The sequence below is a fragment of the Tamandua tetradactyla genome, chromosome 5 (assembly GCF_023851605.1).
Source record: "Tamandua tetradactyla isolate mTamTet1 chromosome 5, mTamTet1.pri, whole genome shotgun sequence".
NCBI lineage: Eukaryota > Metazoa > Chordata > Mammalia > Pilosa > Myrmecophagidae > Tamandua > Tamandua tetradactyla.
In genome coordinates, this window is record NC_135331.1 from 75,840,024 (window position 1) to 75,847,444 (window position 7,421).

Consider the following 7,421-nt stretch of genomic DNA (forward strand, 5'->3'; position numbering starts at 1 on the left):
TAAGTCCTATCTTATATGTATAATTTCCTCATTACCTTTGATCTTTCTATACCTCTCTTTGGGGTTGTTTAGGCTATGACAATTCTAAATTTTTGCCATTGGAAGGGTCTATCACTAATATTGGTTAGAGAGATGTAACTATCTAATGTTCTATAAAGTCTGGGCTAGGTTTCAGAACTTATCTGAACCAGGGACCCATCTGGAGGCTGTAGGTTTCTGGAAAGTTACTTTAGTCCCTGGAACCCTTGTGGAAGCTTATATATTACCCTAGGTGTTGTTTCGAATTGACTGGAATGGTCCTGGCTGGGGGTCAGCAAGTTATGAGAGGTAGAAAGGTCTACCTGAAGCTTGTGTAAGAGCAACCTCGAGAGTAGCCTCTCAACTCTGTTTGAACTCGCTCAGCTACTGATGCCTTATAAATTACACTTCCTTTCTCCCTTTTGGTCAGGATGTAATTATTGATCCCATGGTACCAGGTCTGGATTCATCCCTGGGAGTCCTCTCCCATGTTGCCGGGGGACTTTTACCCCTGGATGTCATGTCCCATGTAGGGGGGAGGGCAATGATTTCACTTGCAGAGTTGGGCTTAGAGAGACTGAGGCCACATCTGATCAATAGCAGAGGTCCTTAGGAAGTGTTTTTGAAGGGTTACCACTGCACTGGAAAATGCTTAGATTCAATACCAAGTTCAAGAAAGTCTGATAAGTAATTTTGTGGTCTATGTTCTCGCAGCTAGTAAAAATGTATATTCAATTTTAGGAAGGAGATATGCCTAGGCGTGGACCACTACTACTCTGAAAAGTAAAATTACAGTTGATTTATTTTCTGCTTCCTAATATTTTTATATACATTCTAAATTTTCTATTTCCAACAAGTGTTATTTTAATGAAGCAAAAGCAAAATATAAATCATTGAAGGAAAAAGATAGCTTTTTTCCCACTTTCAGTTATGTCCATTCTTTAGGCCTTCTCAAAGACTGTGGTGGTTTTGTAATCGAATCTCTAGCTCTTTCAGTCTGCTGAGATGTAATTTTTCTGAGACTGGAGGATTAGAAAGGCTTTTTATTTTCACACTATCTCTTCACCTATCATGGTTTCAATTTCCACCTAACCATGTTTGCTCTACTTTTGCCATTTTGAAGATCATTCTCCTGGTTGGAGAAGATGGAAGCTAAATGGGGGTTGATGAGTCTTGTTTTCTTTTTGTCAACCGTCAGCATTGTCCCATCTGTCACCAGTAGACTGCCTCCTTCATCTTCTTCTTACTCTGAACTTAGCAAAAATACTTGTCTTCAGAAAGTTTTTGCAAACTTGAATTTACTTTGAGTGCTCACCCCCCTTCTTAGAGATCCAAACCTGTTTTTTTTTTGTTTTAATTTAATCATTTGCTTTTATGTCCCTTAATCCCTGAATTTCCCTCCCATGTTCATTTAAAATCTGGTTCATCTAAGCATGTCCTTTGCAACTAAGGACAACTAATGGTTTCTGTATCTGTGAATTTTTGAGTCAGGTCAGTCCATTTGCCCATCACAAACACCCTTTCACCTGCATATGCAGGCTGCAGTTGTTAACTCATCTTCTCTCTTTAGACACTCTCTCCTTTCGTCCCAACTGCTTTTTGTATTAAGTCCTTTCCTCACACTCTCGGTGCTCTATCAAGGGTCATAAATTCAAACACCTGCAGTAGCCCTGCTGGTAAAAGGTGGAGGACTGGCCAGCCCAGGCAGCACCTACAGGGAGGGCAGCCAGGACTCATCACTCGAGCTGGTTCTTGCCAGACGGGATTGATGGTCCACTGTGGTAAAATACTGATTTAAAAAAAAATGCTGAAAATACATGCACATGTAAATAGCTAACACCATTTTTTTGTTAAGGTGAACTGTTTAGGAATGTAATAAGAAACAACCTTTTGCAGGCTGAGTTTAGTCTGAGCTAAATTCAATCACTCTTTATTCTTCTTCAGCTAATAATCTGTTTTCTCTACCTGGCATGATTTTATTTTTCCTCTTCATCCCCTCCCAGGTTTGACATCTGGACTTTAGATCCTTAGAAATCTTCCATAGTATCACCTGGCAGCCCTTCAATCTCCCATTGTTTAGTGAGGATTCTCTAGCAGACCTCTAAATCCTACAAAATCTTGCCATCACCAGCTCACAGAGTGCATGTGTGTGCATGTGTATGTGACCATATATGTGGGGGGAAAAAGGAAAAAAAATATTTTGCTTGTGTCCCAATAGTATTTCCTAATCTGGTTTGAAATCTCTGTGACTACAGAGTAAGAATTAAATTTTCCTGAGCATCGACATGTGTGTCACCCTTAGCCACACTACGTGGCTAATGCTATAAAGTAGGCTATGGAAGCACAAGGCGTGGAGCTGTGAAGGGCCCTTTGGTTTCTCTCCCACCCTTGTTCTGGCCTCTTCTGTTGCTGAGTCCCACCTGTTGTTTCATTGTTCAGCTTTGCCCCACACCTCTATCTTGACTCTGTATTTTAAATGTAAGTAAAGCTTGTCCCCTCATTTTGATGCTTGGCTCTCCTCTTGATGACTTTGGATTACTACCCCAACTCTGATTTCAATGCTGGGTGACCTGAATGGGGTCATAGGTGAATACACCTTGACACCCAAAGAGGTGGGATCCTCTCCTGTAAAATTGGTTCAGACAATTAGAGAATTGTGCTCTGTGCTTAGAGAATGCACCTTCTCTACAAATCTTTAAAAACTAACTTTCCTTGGGTGGGCCATGGTGGCTCAGCAGGTAAGAGTGCTTGCCTGCCATGCCCGAGGACCTGGGTTTGATTCCCCGGTGCCTGCCCATGTTAAAAAAAAAAACAAAAAACAAAACTAACTTTCCTGAAATCTAGTGGTTAGTATTATTTTATATTTATTGAAAATTTTGATTGTGAGAACCACTGTCCTAAATGTTTACAGTTAGTAACTCATTAAATTCTCACAACAATCCAATGAATAAGGTACTATTACTATTCCTATTAATAGAAGAGGAAACTGAGGCATAGAGTGATGAAGTAACATGCCAAGGTCATTCTGAGCTAGAATTTTAACTCAGAGAGTCAGGCCCCAGAGACATGCTTTTAATGTTATTTCCCACTTTTTAAGCTATTATGAACTCAAAGAGGACATGGTAATTTTCTCCCCAAGTTCCCATCATTTCTTATCACCTTCATCAGTTCACTTTGTTGATTAGAATTAGGTGCCAGTAACATTTCTTTTTACTGCTTCCTTTATCAGTGTGTGCCTTTTGAGCAATGAAACTACCAGCAGGACATATCAAGAACTTTGATGCTCTACCTTTAGATAAATTAAGGCTTCCAGCAGCTATATTGATAGTCAACGTTACTTCATCTTGCCTAAGCAACAGTTTTGTGATTTATTGCTCATTTGCATTTTTTTCTATGCTGTATGGTGGGAGTTACATTTCATTATTTTTCCATGTGAGTATCCCTTTACTGCAGCACCACTTGTTGAATTTTTTGTTTGTTTGCTTTGCTTGTTTGTTTTTTGGGGGGAAGTGCATGGACCGGGAATCGAACCTAGGTCTCCCACACGGCAGGTGAGAATTTTACCACTGAACTACCCTTGTTCATTTGCTTTTTATCTCAAAGCTGAAATGTCCTTCCAAAACAGTACCTATTTTTTTTGTTGTTATTACTTATTATTGTTATTATTATTTCACCAAATCCTTATGCTTTCACTCTACAAATTATGAATTCCCATCCAGGTTAATATTATATTTATATACAATGTCACTTTCCTTTCCCTTTCCTTCTAAGTCTTTCTGATCTTATATACTCACTCCAGGCTTAAGCTAAAATTTACATCCCTATGGATCCAAAATCTTTACCTTTAATCCTCACTCAGTATTGCTGGGCAGGATCTTTCTTATTATCTTCCATGCAGATGTGACCCACCCAGTTGTGAGTGGTAACTTTTGATTAGGTGATTTCCATGGGGATGTGTTTCTACCCATTTAAGGTGGGGCTGCTTGCTGGCTCTCTTTGAGAGGGAACCATATTTGGAATAAGTTTCAGTGCTGACAGAGCCAGGACAGCCAGAAACTGTTGGAGATGCAGGAAGAAAACACCCAGGGGAAGTCCTTTATAACCTGAAGCCAGAGACCCCAGCAGATCCAGCCACGTGCCTTCCCAGCTCATAAGGGTGTTCCAGACCCATCGACTTTCCTCAAACCAAGGTGTCTTTCTTTGGATGCCTTAGTTTGGACATTTTTATACCTTAGAACTGTAAACTTGAAACTTAATAAATTCCCTTTGTGAAAGCCACTCTGTTTCTGGTAATAATTGCATTCTGGCAGCTTAAGCAAACTTGTAGCTCTTTCTCTTGTATCCCAAGCATCCCGTCTACCCAGTTGCCCAGCTAGAAATATTCGCCCCCTTTCTCTGCTCACCCTTACAATAAATTATGTTAATATAGTCATTTACAATCATTACATCCATTTTACCTTCTCCTCCAGTACCCTCTGCCACACAGGGCTCTTCCTCATCACTAAAAGGAAACTGCACAGTGAGTTTCACCAACAAGTTCCATGCAGCCGACACAAGGGTCACTTTTCTGCTCTCATCATAGTCACATTTGTTGGTTATTAATGTCCTCCTCTTCATTTTTATGCCACACTCTTCTGGATCTCCTATCTCCAGTTTGGCTTTTCTTACTCAGGTTTCTTAGCCACTTTTTCTCAGGTTGGCCTCTGTGCTGGTTTGAAACTGTTACGTGCTCCAGAAAAGGCATGTTCTTTTAATGCTAAACCAATCTTGTGGGGCCAGACCTGTTGTACGGGTGGGACCTTTTGATCAGATGGAGATGTGACTCCCCATTCAAGGTGGTTCTTAATTAGCTTACTGGACCTTTAAGAGGGGAACATTTTGGAACAATCTCATGCAGGCATCTGGAGATGCAAAAGGAGTTGAGGGAGCTGTTCAAAACCAGAAACCAGGAGAAACGGACAGCAGACATTATCATGTGACAGAGAAACCCCAGAATCAGCCTTTTCTGAGTGAAGTTATCCTCTTGTTGTTGCCTATATTGGACATTTTCACAGCCTTAGAACTATAACTTCTAACTTAATAAATCCCCTTTATAAAAGACAGTCCATTTTTGGTATATTGAATTCTAGAAGCTTTAGCAAACCAAAACAGCCTCTAAATGTTGAAATGCTCCAGAGCTGAGTTCTCTGCCATATCAGTTTTCTATTGCTGCCAAAACAAACCCAGTGGCTTAAGACAGCAGAAACTTATTTTGCTCTATAGGTCAGAAGTCTAACACGCTCTCCTGGGTTAAAGTAAAGTAGCAGCAAGTCTGCATTCCTTTTTTATTATTATTTACTTTTAATATTTTTATTGTAAAACAACATAAAAACATTCTTGACATACAAACATTCCATACATTGTGTACAATCAGTGGCTCACAATGTCACCACATAGTTGTGTATTCATCCCCAAGATTATTTTTTTTTGAACATTTTCATCTCTCCAGCAAAATAAATAAAAAAGAGAAAAGAAAAAAAACGTATATTCCATAGCCCTTACCCCTCTCTCTCATAGACCACTAGTACTTCAATTTGTTCAATTTATTTTAACCTATCTTCCCCCTATTATTTATTTGTTTATTATCCATATTTTTTATTCATCTGTCCATAGCCTGAATTAAAAGAGCTTCAAGCACAAGGTTTTCGCAATCACCCAGTCACATTATAAAAGCTATATTATTATACAGTTTTCTTCAAGAATCAAGGCAACTGGAACACAGCTCTGCAGCTTCAGGTACTTTTCTCTAGTCACTCCAAAACACCATAAACAAAAATGGGGATATCTATATCATGTGTAAGACAAACCTCCAGGATAACCTCTCAACTATGTTTGAAATCTCTCAGCCACTGACTCTTTATTTTAGTCTCATTTCTTTCTTCACCCTTTTGGTCGAGAAGGCTTTCTCACTTCCTTGATGCCAGGTCCCAGCTCATCCCAGAATTTTGTCCCATGTTGCCAGGGAGCTTTACAACCTTGGGAGTCATGTCCCACATAGAGGGGGGAGGGCACTGAGTTCACTTGCCATGTTGGCTGAGAGAGAGAGAGAGAGACTACATGTGAGTAATAAGAGGTTCTCTGGGGGTGACTCTTAGACCTAATTTTAATAGGCTTAGCCTATCCTTTTGCGTTCCTTTTTGGAGGGTCTACTAGAGAACCATTCCCTCACCTTTTTCAACTTGTAGAGGCCATCCACATTCTTTAACTCATGGCCTCCTTCCTCCATCTTCAAAACCAGCACCGTCAAATCTTTCTCTGACCCATCTTTCATAATTATATCTTCCTCCTACTACAGCCAAGAAATGTTCTCCACTTATTAAAGGGCTCATGTGTCTATAGAGTGGGACCACTTGGATAATGCAAGAAAATCTCCCCATCTCAAGCTCATTTAACTTAATAATCATGTCTGCAAAGTGCCCTAGCTATGTAAGGGAGCATATTCACAGGTTCCGTGGATTTGGATGGGGACATTTTGCTTACCACATTAGCCCTGTTCACATTTCTGGGTAGAGAAAATTTTCTGGATCCCAGAGCTTCAAATGCCATCTGTGCAGTGACAACACCCATATTTATATCTCCAGCCCTGACTTCTCTGAAATTCCAACTTATATGACTACTTAATTTACACTCTCTCTAACTAATCTTCCAGAAATTTTCATTATCTCATCAAATAACACCATCACTCTGCCAGCAGATCAAGAACTGACTGTGTTGATTAAGTCTGACTTCCCTCTTTCTTTTACCCTGATCTCAAATCATCAGCACATCCCTTAGTCTACACCCTAAACTAATTTAAATGACAGTCTCCACTGCTGCCACTCGAGATCAGACTCCACCTACTATGTCTCTTTTGGTCCCTTAGCATTCAGCAAGCTTTTTTTCCTCCACATAAGAGTCTCATTAAGATTTAAAAATAGTAAATTAGATTGTGTCCTTTTCCTACATGATACTCTGGTTCTAGTTTGCTAACTACTGGAATGCGATATACCAGAAACCAAATGGCTTAAAAGGGAGAATTTATTAAGTTGCTAGTTTACAATTCTAAGGCTATGAAAATGCCCCAATTAAAACAAGTTTATAAAAATGTCCAAATTAAAGCACCAACAATGAGTTCAGGGTTTCTCTCTCAACTCGAAAGGCATGTGGCAAGCAAGACAATATCTGTCAGCTTCCTCTCCAGGTTTCTTGTTTCATGAAGCCCTCCAGGGGGCATTTTCCTTCTTCATCTGCAAAGGTCTCTCTGGCTGCTTGGGGTTCTGGCAATTCTCGTGGCTATTTTCTCCTTCTGAAGCTTTCTCCAAAATGCTTCCTCTTTTAAAGGATTCTAGTAAACTAATGAAGACCTACCTGGAATGGGTGGAGTC